We start from the raw sequence: 13,097 nt of genomic DNA on the forward strand, positions 1-13,097 counted from the left end.
AGTCACATTCCTCTCTTTTCAGGCGTACCTTGAGCCTTTTCCTATTTAATACACACCCTAGCATCCCTCTCTAGGGAATATATCAAATATTGTTATTGTCCAGGGTATTTATTTCTCTATTCAGCAAGATAATCGGGAGGGGATTAGGCTTAGAGTTATTCTTGGCTGGTTTTTGATGAACCCTTACTGACACCTGCTTCATGAGCATGGAGAAGGTTTCCAGTTCATCACCCTGCCTATCATCTAGATTTTCAAGAGGTATCTCTATAGAAATGATACTTCCACTTATACCTATTGGACAGGAGAAATGCTACTCCTCCCCTTAGCATGCCCCCTTCTAGAGGACCTAGCTTTACAGTCAATAAAAAGACAGTCGGCACACTGGACCTCCCTATCACACCATGTCTTCTGGTGGCAGATCACATCCGCATTTAGTGCGCTTATGAATTATAACTTCTCCCTGCTATTCTTTATGCCCACTGCATTCCAGAAGACCATTTTTAACTCATTGCTACTTATGGTGAATCAAAGGGTGATTAGTCATACAAACACTATTTAAGACACCGGACAGCCAATTCTGTCTTTGTGTTTCCTGATGTGCACTTTGGTCAGAGATTATTGTATATTCCCTATATGCCACTCATCAACTCAGTCTGATTTCAGAGACTTTAAAAGACATCTGAAAACTTGGCTTTTTACCCAATTGTTCCTTTAAGTTAGTCTTTGGTTTGCCTTTTGAGCACTTGCCTTCTCTGTGTGCCCAGATTTTAATTGTTGTGTTTTAGTCCACTCCAAGGGGCTCTTCATTTACACAGATAGCATTAGGTTTAAGATATAATTTCCTGCTGTAAAGTCTTGGAAGTATTTTAAACTGGCTACTGTAAAGCTTGTTCCCCTCATTGTCTCCTTGGGTCATCACTTCCATTTCCTCTGCTTAGGTTTGGACCCCTACAATTCCTGTTCGCTGCTGTGTCAGCGGTTGTGCTGGCAGGACAATAAAGACCTAAATAAAGTAACACCAGGAATGTTCAGCTGAAACCTTTTCTTTCTAGCGGTTTCTAAAATGTGAGACATGGAAGTATTTTGACTTCCGAAAGAGGAATAGTATTCAAACTTTAATTCCTGAGATGTTATAACTTCCTCTACCAAAATGTCAACTGTGCCTCCACCTGGTACTGATCTAAGTGAGTACCTAGCAGGAGAAAGATGCATTAAAGGCCCAAGCAATGCTATTCCAAGTGCAGGACCCATGTCTAGAGGAAGCTGCTAGGGTGCTGTTCTAAACACCAAGTACTGCTCCAAATGAAGGAGTCGGTGGAGTGAAAATTGCTAGATGCTGTTCTTACAGGCAGCACCCTCCAAGAGGGCACTTCTGGTGGAAAGGAAGCTGCTAGGTTGTTTTCAAATTAAGTGAGCGTTCAACAAATAGCGCTCATCCAGGTGTTGGACTCGGGTGGAATGAAAGCCTCTTAGATGCTCCTTTGGGAGAGCCCCATCCCCCTTTGGTTCACATAATGACTTTTTCTGTTGGTCTTCATATTACACTTCTACTGTTTCTGTGTGCTGTCACTAACAGATGCTACTACTGCCCAATTTAAAGGCACTTGTGAGGCATAAGGACCCATATGAGTTACAGTGATTTACTTTCAGTGTAATGAATCTATGCATTTATCAGAAGACGGCCACATAGACGACAAAGACAGCATTGTTTTTTGTTGACAGCAGCTTCGTATTTCAGTATGCAAGTCAGTGCTTTACCCTGCAGACCAATTCCTTTAAGTCGCTTTTCATACTCAAAGGAATTGGTCTGCAGGGTAAAGCACTGACTTTTCATACTCTGGAAAAGTTCAGGAAAGTGAGGGAAAAATGCACCCCCCATCCATCCTTTGCGACAACCCTGCACGTGTTTCAGACAGGCCATTTACCAGTGGTACCAAGAAATTACTAGTTGGGCAGCATCTCTAAACTGGGAGGTGGTAATTACAGGGATGTCTGTGCAAAAGCCAATTGCTCTCTCCCAAAATAGCACTACCAAACATTCACAAAATTGCACTGAACCCCATTCACACCAACATTTTCAGGCTCATTAACACAGCCATACACAATTATGATGCTTCATCTTCTTTTCTTTCATAATATTTACCTCCCTGCTTGGTGGCCCCAAGATCTTCCTCCCACCTAATTTTGTCCTGGCCGCAGGTTGTGTGAGGAGGAGGCAGTGTAGCTTGGAGAGAGAAGGCACATTGTGCAAGGCCTCAACAGCATGCAGGAGACATAGCTGTCTGCCTCCTGTGCCCTGAGGAGGTTGAGCACCACATTAAGTGGACTGTGGACTGCACAAAATAAGGCTTTGATAAGGGCAAGTATTTAAACAGGCAGTGATGGGTACTTTGTGATCTTCCTCCAACACCCCACCTCCTACTCTCCTTTGTTGAGAATCTGAAGGTTGAGGAAGAGGAGCAAACCTGAAAGTCTTGGCTCTGTGCACATAAGCTATCAAGGCTAACCGTGTGCATATTCACGCCAAACAAGCCACATCAACTCCCAATCGTTTGCTGTCCGGCAGGAGTCTGGCAATGAAACAGTGCTCAGAGATGTCTAATACCCCTTGACTCTTGATAGACTTTTATGATCAATTTCTAAAAGGTGTTGGAAAAAATGCTCTTTACAATGCTGTATACGTTTGTATTATAAACTCGTTGGTGAAAGATCCTTCATGTGCTAGATTGAAAGTCATGGAACATCCTCCAGCAGTTTATAAAACCCACCAGTTTCACCTTGTTCTTAGACAACATCAGAAAGTCTTCCTCAAAAGGATTCGAGATGACCATGAGGTTTAGGAAGGATTACATCAAAACACTAAAATTAATAAGATCTAATTTACAGTAGGGTGCATTCTTGTTGTAATTAAAGCATGTCTGCTGGTAGCAGAATTCCACCTGTATGCTGCCAAAAGATATTAAAGGGCCTCTGACAATGGACATGGCACAGCGCGTTCTTGATGCGTCAAAAGATGTTTACGAATGTCTTGTTTTTAACTAAGAAGACCATGTCTGTGAATTGTGTAGTCTTAAAGCCCTGTCTTCCTTCGCATCTTAAATTAATTAGCAATGGGGCAACCCAGTATCCCTCAGAACCTGTGCATAGATATGTAAAGAGAAACAGTGGTTCTGTTGGGTATAAAAATATTTCTTAAACAACTGAACAATTCATTGAGTTACTCATCAAATACTCCACTTTAAATTCAAGGAACACACAAAAACAAATTAGTGGGTATTGAGTTATTTTATGTATAAATTGCGTCATTTATAGATACCCAAAACATTTTTATCAGGCTGTCCAACACAAAGTGAAATATAATGTGATGTGTGACCAAGTGACATACTGTGCTCAGTGATACAAAAGTGGTGAGTATTATGTACAAAGTGACTAAAATATGTAGAAAGGAAACGGTTGGCCAGGAAACAAACAAAAAAGGTTAATGACTCTGTGGTTTAAATGAATTAGTCTTTTTTGCGCAGCCTTAGACTGAACCAGGGAATATTGTCGACGTTTCAACCCAAGATCTGCACTACTGGGTAGTCAATGCGGGTCTTCATCAGGACAAGGGCAGAGAATGACAGCCCACAGATGCCCAGATGAGCTTTAGGGGCGCATAGGCATGTGCGCCACCTTGTCCCCATTGTGGTAATTCGGAGTCAATGTGCTGGTGGGGCGTGCTCGTTTTCAGAAACGCGCTCGGACGCTTATGACAATTTCTGTCCGGTTACGTGTTCTAATCAAGGTTGTCGCTTCATTAGGGACTGCTCGCGCTTTGGAGCTTTCTTATGGCAAAGGTTCTTCGATAATTACTTGAAGCACCTCCAGTCACAGATGGCGTGCTCAGACGTAAGTCCCGGCATGCCGGTGTGATTTAACCACCGGTGACAGCCTGATATAAGTGTTTTGGGTATCTATAAATGACGCAATTTATACATAAAATAACTCCATACCCACTAATTTGTTTTTGTGTGTTCCTTGAATTTAAAGTGGAGTATTTGATGAGTAACTCAATGAATTATTCAGTTGTTTAAGTAATATTTTTATACCCGACAGAACCACTGTTTCTCTTTACACTCCTTCGCATCTTAGCATACCCGCAATGTCTCTTATCATGTAGAAGGTTTTGATATCTCCACTAGGTTTTAAACCGATTTTTCATACATTTACTGAGAAGGCTGGAGGGACAAACAATATATTTTTATTCTAAACGTCCATGTCATCAGTACAGTATTTAATCAGTTGTTTTGAATCTGTGCCCTAAAGAGGTCCTTATAAAGTTGACCTAGGAAAAATGTCTGTCCACTAAGTCTTGACGTTTTGGTAAAATCAATTAGCCACTGTTTCGATAGCTCGTAATGCTGTATCTCCATATGTGTTTATCAGCTTCCCCATCCTAGAGCTCCAGGCTGGAAAAAGAAGTTGACAACAATATTATACTTCATTGTTAAATGTTGTGTTCAATGATTCACTGTAAATGTGGTTATTAAAAATGTACAATGCTTCTATGTTTGCTTTATTTGATCATATTCTTTGTTTATCTTGGTGATCTGCATTGCCATGAGTTTATTCTGATAAGGCCTTTGTCACATGGTGGTGCAGCCAGCCTGGGAACTTGCTTGGGAGGGAGGGGAGTTGTATGTGACAAATCATTCAGTGAGTGCCTGGTCCTCTTTGGTGAGTAACCTGCACAGGGTAAGGCTGGCTCTCAGAGTTGTGCAGTCTGTATAGCCTTTATGTAGTAGTGGATAGTTTGCCATGCCGGAGTTCTATACCTCAGGCTTTTCCTACATTTATTCTGTATGATTATCAGTATGAGAGAAACCTCTGATGCTGCTGTGCAGAAGATGCAGGAGTCAATCAGTGCTACACTCCTCTGATGTGATCAACAGAATTTTGATGCTGAGGTGAAGAGTAGTCATTTGTGGGAGGCCGAAGTCAATGAGGATGACGAGAGAGGACTTCAGGTGCAAAGCCAGGAGCCACTGGACAGAAACTTTGTACAAACAGACCCTGAGGTAATTTAATCATTTTGAGAGTTATTTGGTCCTCTCTTGAGCTATCCTGGGAGATACTCCAGGTTCCTGAAACTCCAAGTGTGTTCCAGTGAACCAATCTCCCTGCCTTATTTATAACATCTGTTGTTGAGAAAAGGGCATGAGATAACTAGTGCCTCGGGCGAACCACTGTGATCCTCAGCAGTATACAGCAATGAAGTAATAGTCATCTCAATGCTTGTTAAGAGTGAATAGAAAAGGTAGGGTAAAGAATGGTGTGGGGTAGAGTAAAAGGCGAACGGAGCAGACAGCACACCCCAGTGTTAGTTCACGCACCCATAGCAACACCACAGTCATAAAAGGAGAATTTAAAAAGTGATTATTTATACTCACCAAGACCCTAGGACATCAAGATCGCAATTTATAGGAAATGCAGAGTCATATAGAGATCAGTATAGTGGGTGCTCTGAGATACACAGGCAGAGCTCCTGCCCCAGATCTTGTGGTTCCCCCACCCCATTCGAAAGAAGAGGAGATGCCAAGTTTCTGACATCAGAGCCTCAGTCGGCGCTGCTGTCTGAAACCCTTGGCCCAATGTCCTAGATACCAAGGGACCTTCAGCTACCGGTGCAGACAGCCCACCCTGTTGAATGCAGGGTGACTGTTTCTCACTTTCCATGCCTAGAGCCGCCAAGCAAAGCACCTATGTCCCAAGCAGGAAAAGAAACAGTAGCCCCACACACAGGAAAAAAATCTGTGTGCATCAGAGCCCTTAACATTTTTTGGGAGTTTTTTGTGAAAAACAAAAATAAATGCCAGGCAGGCAAAGCAACACTCGATGTCTGCTCAGCATTCAGCTTTGCATCACTGCATTTGACTCCCTGGCAGATGCAGTGTGGGCACAGAGACCCCTGCCAGGCAGGCGGTGATCCTCCACCAGGGGAGTGGCAGTCTGGATGTCTGCTTACATGGTAGGCTGGCGAGCCTCTGATGCAATACAGTTGCAGCACCACATTGGCTGAAGAACAGTATCCATGTGGAGCAGAGATCGCAGCATGGAAGGAGAGAGTCTGCAACATGGGGGCAGAACCTTAGTTGAACTGCACAGATCTGACTCGGAGCCTGTAACATGGGGACAAGCTTAAATGGACCAATTTTGATTGTTGCATTAAGTCATGCAAGTGATGCTGTGCTCTGATTTGCTCACATTTTTACTTTCTTCAAACAGGTGACAATGTCCTTAGAAAAAGCCATCTTTGATATTGCCTGTGTTCCAGCAACCAGAAGATTGTATCTGCATGCCTTCAGGAGAAAACACTGCAGCAAAACAGCACAACCATGCTCAGCATTGTGTATTGTTAATGGAATATTACCTGTGGATCTTTGAAGGACTGCCATACTAGCAATGAACCGGGGCAGCTCTTCTCAGCCGGGTTGCGATACTGTTCATGGATGGCGCAAGCACTTTTCAGCTCGATTTAGTGCTATAGCAGCACTTGTGTGTTCCTGTCCATTTATATACACGTCATTGTAAATGCATTCATAGTTGGAGTTTCCCTGTACCTACTTCAACAGTTTGGTGGAGTAAAACATGGTCAGAATCCATCATTAATGACACAGATTCGCAGAACAACTAATTTGGTGGTAACTAAGGATGCCAGCCTGGTCACAAGCCACAAAACCTTTGCACTGATACTTGCCTTAGGGAATACCAAATATTTAAAACGCATGCGAACCTAAATTCACTCCATCCGTTTTTGCAAATGATCAAAATAATGTGTAAACCACAAAAATGTAATGTAAGTGCATGAGCTGTCAAAGGCGAGACCTAAACGGCTTAGTGAATATGGAATGTCTTTACAAGGGCAATACTAAACAGCCACAGTTGAAATGTTCATAGCACCAAGTTAATATAACCACAGCAACAAAATTTGTAACAAGTCTCTCAATGGTGCATGATTTATCTCTGATACACGCTTTTCAATTTTGGTATACATATATTAAATTAACCAAACAAATGTTTTTGATTTACTTGACTAGGTTGCACCTAGGAAGCTACTCATAGGTAGATGGAGAGCTACCAGTAGTTCACGAGCTACTTGTTGTAGTTTGTAGAGAAAGGAACCACTCCTAATTTGCTTGTGCACATCTTCAATGTAACTTTACGGTTTAAAAATACAGTATCAACAGTATTTCTCCATTTTGTGCATTTTAGTATTCAATCTGTTTTTATTAACAGGACATAATCCATGTTACAAAAGCAGGATGCCCACAACCCGGCGGGCCAGCTAGCTGTAATTTGGCTAAACATTCAAGGCAATAATCAAGGTGGGGCCACTCAAAGTTAAACACAGCAAGGCGCCTACAACCCATCCGGGCCGGCCGTTTCTTAATGGTGAACATTAATTGCTAGGTAGTGCCGTGGGCAGGAAATAATGCCAGTAAAAAGAGATGGGTCCTAGGCAATATGAGTGCGACTCACTGAGGGCTGTAGGTTCTAAGTAGTGTTCAGAGTTCAAACAATGAACATAATCTAGAAATAAGATATAAACAATAAGAAACAAAGCGAGCCCCAACCCTCCCCCACCCCCTCTCCTCAGTGAGCCTAAAGAAAAGAAAATAAAAGAAGGGAGTATGGCAGCTCTTGTGCCCTGGGTGACGCTGTGAGTCCTTCACATCGGGGGAAAGGGGAGCCGGTAAGGCACACTTTCAGGGGGTGGACGCCGTGGTATCTGGAACTAATTTCAGAAGACGCAGTTCTCGGAATTCCTTGGAGAGGATAGTTAAGAAAGGGGCCCATATTTTGGCATAATCGCTATCCTGCCCCGCCGCTACCATTGAAAGCCTCTCCATTGCTAATAGATTCCATAGTTGGTGTTTCCAGTGTGTGTGATCTGGGATTTTGTCGGATTTCCATCGTGCTACAATTACTCTATGTGCAGCGTTCAGTGCCAGCGCCATCTGCTGACCCCGAGTCGAGCGCAAGGGAAAGGTTATCGCATCAGGAAGGCCTAGGAGGGTGTAAGCAGGGAGCCGGAGTATGAAGGTGTTGAAGGCTGCGTCAATATCATCTAGGGATCTGTTCCCAATTGCGGGTTAGTTTTGGACAGTGCCAGAGTAGGTGAAGAAGTGTCCCAGGGTTGCCGCACCCTCTCCAGCAGAGGCTATCGCATTGGGGTTGCCACTTGGATAGTCTATCAGGAGTATAATACCAATATGTGGCGATTTTGAAAGCGGTTTCTGTGTGACTTGAGGAATACGTAGTGTTATGTACACGATAGAAAACATCCTCCGACTCCTTGTCAGTCATCGTGCGCCCCAGTTCCGTTTCCCAGCATTTTTGCCCCGCAGTGCGAACCCTCAGGAGGGCTGTAGTAAGGAAGGAGTAGATTTCAGAGATGAGGCTTTTATCATCTTTTTTGCTAATTACCCATTTCTCAAATGGCTTCATGGGTCGGAAAGCCAGCCACCCCTGTTCCAGAGATCCAATGTATCATCTGGGAATGCAAATAAGAGTCAGTAGCGGGCAAATTATAGTCCTATTGCAGTTCCTTAAAGGGGATTAGGCCCTGAAGGTCAAATAAATGCCCTAGGCCAGCGTTTCCCAAACTGTGGGCCGCGGACCCCCAGGGGTCCGTGACACATTCCCAGGGGGTCCGCGGGCTGGAGTGCCTTTGAGTCAACTATTTTTAAATATTAAGCATACACGCACTGTGAATGACAGCGCTGGGGCGGCGGGACCAAAAAAAATCGGGCCAATCACCATTTCAGCTTAGGCCGAGGAAGTTGAAGGGTGATTGGCTTATTATTTTATAGCCACGCACGCTTGCACGGCAGTGCGTCTTCCCTCGCGTCTGCAGCCAGCCCAGGAGCATTTTGCCGCCCAATGCCCTGTCTCCGCTTTCCGCTCTCTAAATACCAGCATTCCGGCACCTCGGACCACTACTAGAGCACGTGAGTGTTTATTTCGTAATTTTTTCAAAAATGTTACATTTACAGCTGTTGGTCAAGGCCAGGGGAATTAGGACGCCGTGATTATTTAGGCCGGGTGTACCAGTCGCGCAACACCTATTGGAATCACGTTGTGGGTGTCGGCCCTCAGCCCGGGATGAGACTTCACCCGAGCACTTCACAGGTATTTAAAAGCCCATTTGCACGTTAATGAGGCCTTACTGTTGTTTCACCCCTTCTAAGAGCCCCGCAGTTCCAGGGCCGGCTTTAGGGCGGTGCGACCTGGGTCCGTGTTTGAAAGTTTATTATGATTTTGAAGCACCTGCTGCAGCGTTTCTTTCCGCCGCAATTACCAGGTCTCACATAAATGTCAAGATAACTCCAGTGATTAATTATCTTCCTGGAGAGAGATCAGCATTTTGTATAGTTGAGGTTTTGACTTCTGTGAAGTTAGTGCAGAGGGTTAATATGCCTGCTGCAAAGAACGTGTGCCAAGTAGATTACTGAGTGGGTATGATAAACAGATCAAATATTACTGATTTCAAAAGAGACATCCTTTTGTTACTTGCAATTTATAACTTAAATTCCTAATATAGAATAGTGAGCTATTAACTTTCATCCTGCACTGCATACACACTGCAAAGTATACAATATTAAAACATTGATTAATGTTGCAAAAAGGGTTAATTTGGCTAGAAATCGATTCTTATTATTAAAGAAAACTCCCAACTATGCTGTTTCTTTTTCGACTCTGAGTTTGTGCTTCTCCACACCAAGCACTCTTAAACTATACTGCCTACCAGTATGGATGACATGTGACTCCTACACTTTCAGTCCTTTGGCTTATGTAATATTTCCTATACACTGATTTACGCACGTATGATTGATTGTCTCTGTGTAATTTGTGTGTGATGCAAAGTGCTCGGACACCCGGGCCTACACTGGTATTAATTCAATGCATCTGAGAGTGTGTGGTTATGGAGACTTGGTCACTGTTAAAGGGTGCTAGTGAGAGAATCCGTGGTGGAGGTGGTCATTGGGGTGGCGTCAACAAACACTGTCGCACAGGGCGCCACCAGCACTAAAGCCGGCCCTGTGCAGCTCCACTCTGCCGTTTGCTTAAACTAGATTCAGCCCCCCCCCCGAAATTTTTTCTTAGCCCCCTGCCCCCCACGAAATTTGGCTCTAGTTGCGCCTCCGGTACTTACTAAATACATTACAATTTGGTTGGAATTGTCCCACCTCTGGGTAAGCCCTGTTTGCGCAGTGATTGGGTGGTATTCACTGCGTATGTAATTACCAGGTATGTTAAATATTGCACCCTTCTTAAAATTTAGGACGGTCAAACCTGCCGTAAACTTACAGGGGAAAAGTGTGCTATTTATAGTACCAAAGTACCACAGTCTGCATGTTAGTCTCCAAAAACTCAAAACAGATGCTATTTATCGTGCCCCATTTTTCTTGCTTGATTTAAATTTCGTCTCAGATTGAGGATAGTAACAAATAAGGTTTTATTCCGGACAGATTTGGAAAAAAGGCCTCTCAGGCGTTCCTGCAGGTCAAGCTGCTGGCGGATTCTGCCCTCTCTCATTAGATCTGTTTGAGAGGGTTCTGTTTCTAGCTTCTGATCACTCAGTCTGGGCTTGGTGACCATTTCCGTATGCCTGGTAACTTGTACCTATTTGCGCTTTATGACTTGTCTGCTTGCTCCTCAGTCAGTATCTGTGCAATGTGTGCAGACTGCTATTGTGATGCTGCTCTCAAAGTCTGTTTACTTTAATGTTGGCATATTCATGCACTCCTTTTGTAGAATGTTAGTGATATTATCATGATCTGAATATTTGAAACACCGTAAATCTGCAGGCGCAGGGCAGCTCAGTGTTTTAGTGTTACAAGTGAAATGACTAACTGCTAGCACGAAAATGTAATATGCATTTGGTTAAAACGCTATTCTGGCTGGAAAAGTAAAACGCGACAGAAAAAACTTGGCAATTAATATGGTCTGATAAATGAATTGTTTCTTATGCTTTGAAGCAGTTAACTTAGCCTGTCTTGTTGCTCAAATTGGTGTATTTTCTGGTATTTATGTTTCCCTCATCTTCATTGCTTTATTTTGCTTGTGAGCAAGCGTCATTCATAGTCACTGAAATGTCACTCATAATGACACTGTATTTATGAATATATCTTACACCGCAATCTGAAACCTTGGCAGCTATGATTTAGCAGCAGCCTTTCTATAATTCTTCTCGTGTGTGACGAGTGATCAGCTTGTGTGCTAGTAGCAGTGACATTATGGTTTATTCCCGCCGTCAGGGTTGGTTTCATGAAAAGTGTGGCTTGTGAGCAAGTGTCACTCATAGTCACTGAAATGTCACTCATAATTACACTGTATTTATGACAATATCTCACACCGCAATCTGAAACCTTGGCAGCTATGATTTAGCAGCAGTCTTTCTATAATTCTTCTCGTGTGTGACGAGTGATCAGCTTGTGTGATAGTAGCAGTGACATTATGGTTTATTCCCGCCGTCAGGGTTGGTTTCATGAAAAGTGTGGCTGCAAGTGTAGTCCACTCTAAATTATTGCATTGATTTTAAAATGGTTTATTTTAAAATGGTTTCTTCATGGCACATTATGCAATCAACGCGTGTAAATAATTTTTGCATATTTTCCAAGATAAAATAATAAAAGCTTTAGTAATGCAAGTATTTGTTTGGTGTGTACTTGTTTGTGTATTTTTTGCGAATTATTGTTTTAATTTTTTGAAATTTAAATTGTAAAAATTGCTTGGGGGTCCCCGGACTCCTGTAGTGATTCAGTGGGGGTCCTCAGGAGTCAAGAGTTTGGGAACCACTGCCCTAGGCGTTTGCAACCCCCTTCTACGCAATATGCTGTGGATCTGGTGTCCATTCCCAGTGGGAGGGCAAGGTTCAAAAAGAGCGAAGTCATGGGAGAAGGGAATGTGGTCAGGTTAGCCCTCTGAGAGACACTGTCCCACGCTAGCAGTGTGGGCCGCGTGACTGGTGAAGAGTAGAGTCCCCATGCGTGGGCCGATTTCAGGAGCCATGCGTCTCACCAGATATGATGGCCGGCTATCATCTGATCCATGAAGACCCAGTATTTCTCGGTCATGGGACGGTTCCACTCTACTAAGTAACGCAAGAGGGAAGCATGGAAATATCGAGTGATGTTAGGGACGGCTAGGCCTCCGGCTTTCTTGGACCATTGGACCATTGGAGCTGAGTTTTTTGTAATTGTCGCAAAATTGGACCCCATACGAAGCCCGCGATTGCCGCTTGCAGTTGTCGTAGGGCGTGAGGTGGGGGTTCCAACGGCAACGTTTGGAACAGGTATAAGGCACGGGGTAAGACGTTCATTTTAATCGCGGCAAACCACTTCAGGGGTAGGCAACGCCAGCGGTGGAGGTCTGCGCGGGTCTGGGATAGTAGAGTAATTCGCCTCTGCAGTTTTCGACAGATTCCTGTAGAGGGTCAGTCCGAGGTATGTGATTTCCCCCCCCCCCCCCCAGACCCAGTCAAAGGTGAAGCGATGCCGGAGAGCCTCCTCTGTGGGCTGGCTGGTGGTAAGATTGAGCACTTGGGATTTCTGCATGTTGATTTTAAAGCCAGAGAACTGACTGAATGTCTGAAGGTCCTGGATTATGGCCGGGAGGGAGGACAGGGGGTGCGCGACTGAAAAGATAAAGTCGTCCGCATATAAGCTAATGAGGTGACGGTCAAGGCCAAAGGGGATACCCCGCGCCAGGGGGCTGTCACGAAGTCGTTGGGACAGGGGCTCCATATATAGAGCGAAGAGCAGGGGGTAGAGGGGACAGCCCTGCTGCTTTCCCCGCCCCACAGCGACGTGCTCATAAAGTATGACAATGAAACGAATAGCCGCCTGTGGGGAGCTATAGATACTCTCGATCCAGCGTCGGAACCGGGGCCCCAGTCCGAAGCGCTCCAGAGTCGCGAATAGATACGGCCAATGAACCCGGTCAAAGGCCTTCTCTGCGTCAACTACTAGGAAAAGGACCTCCTCCTTGGACTGCTGCACCTTATTGATAAGATGACAGATGCGTTTAGTGTTGTCTCCACACTATCGTCCCGG

This window comes from Triturus cristatus, chromosome 11, assembly GCF_964204655.1.
Source record: "Triturus cristatus chromosome 11, aTriCri1.1, whole genome shotgun sequence".
NCBI lineage: Eukaryota > Metazoa > Chordata > Amphibia > Caudata > Salamandridae > Triturus > Triturus cristatus.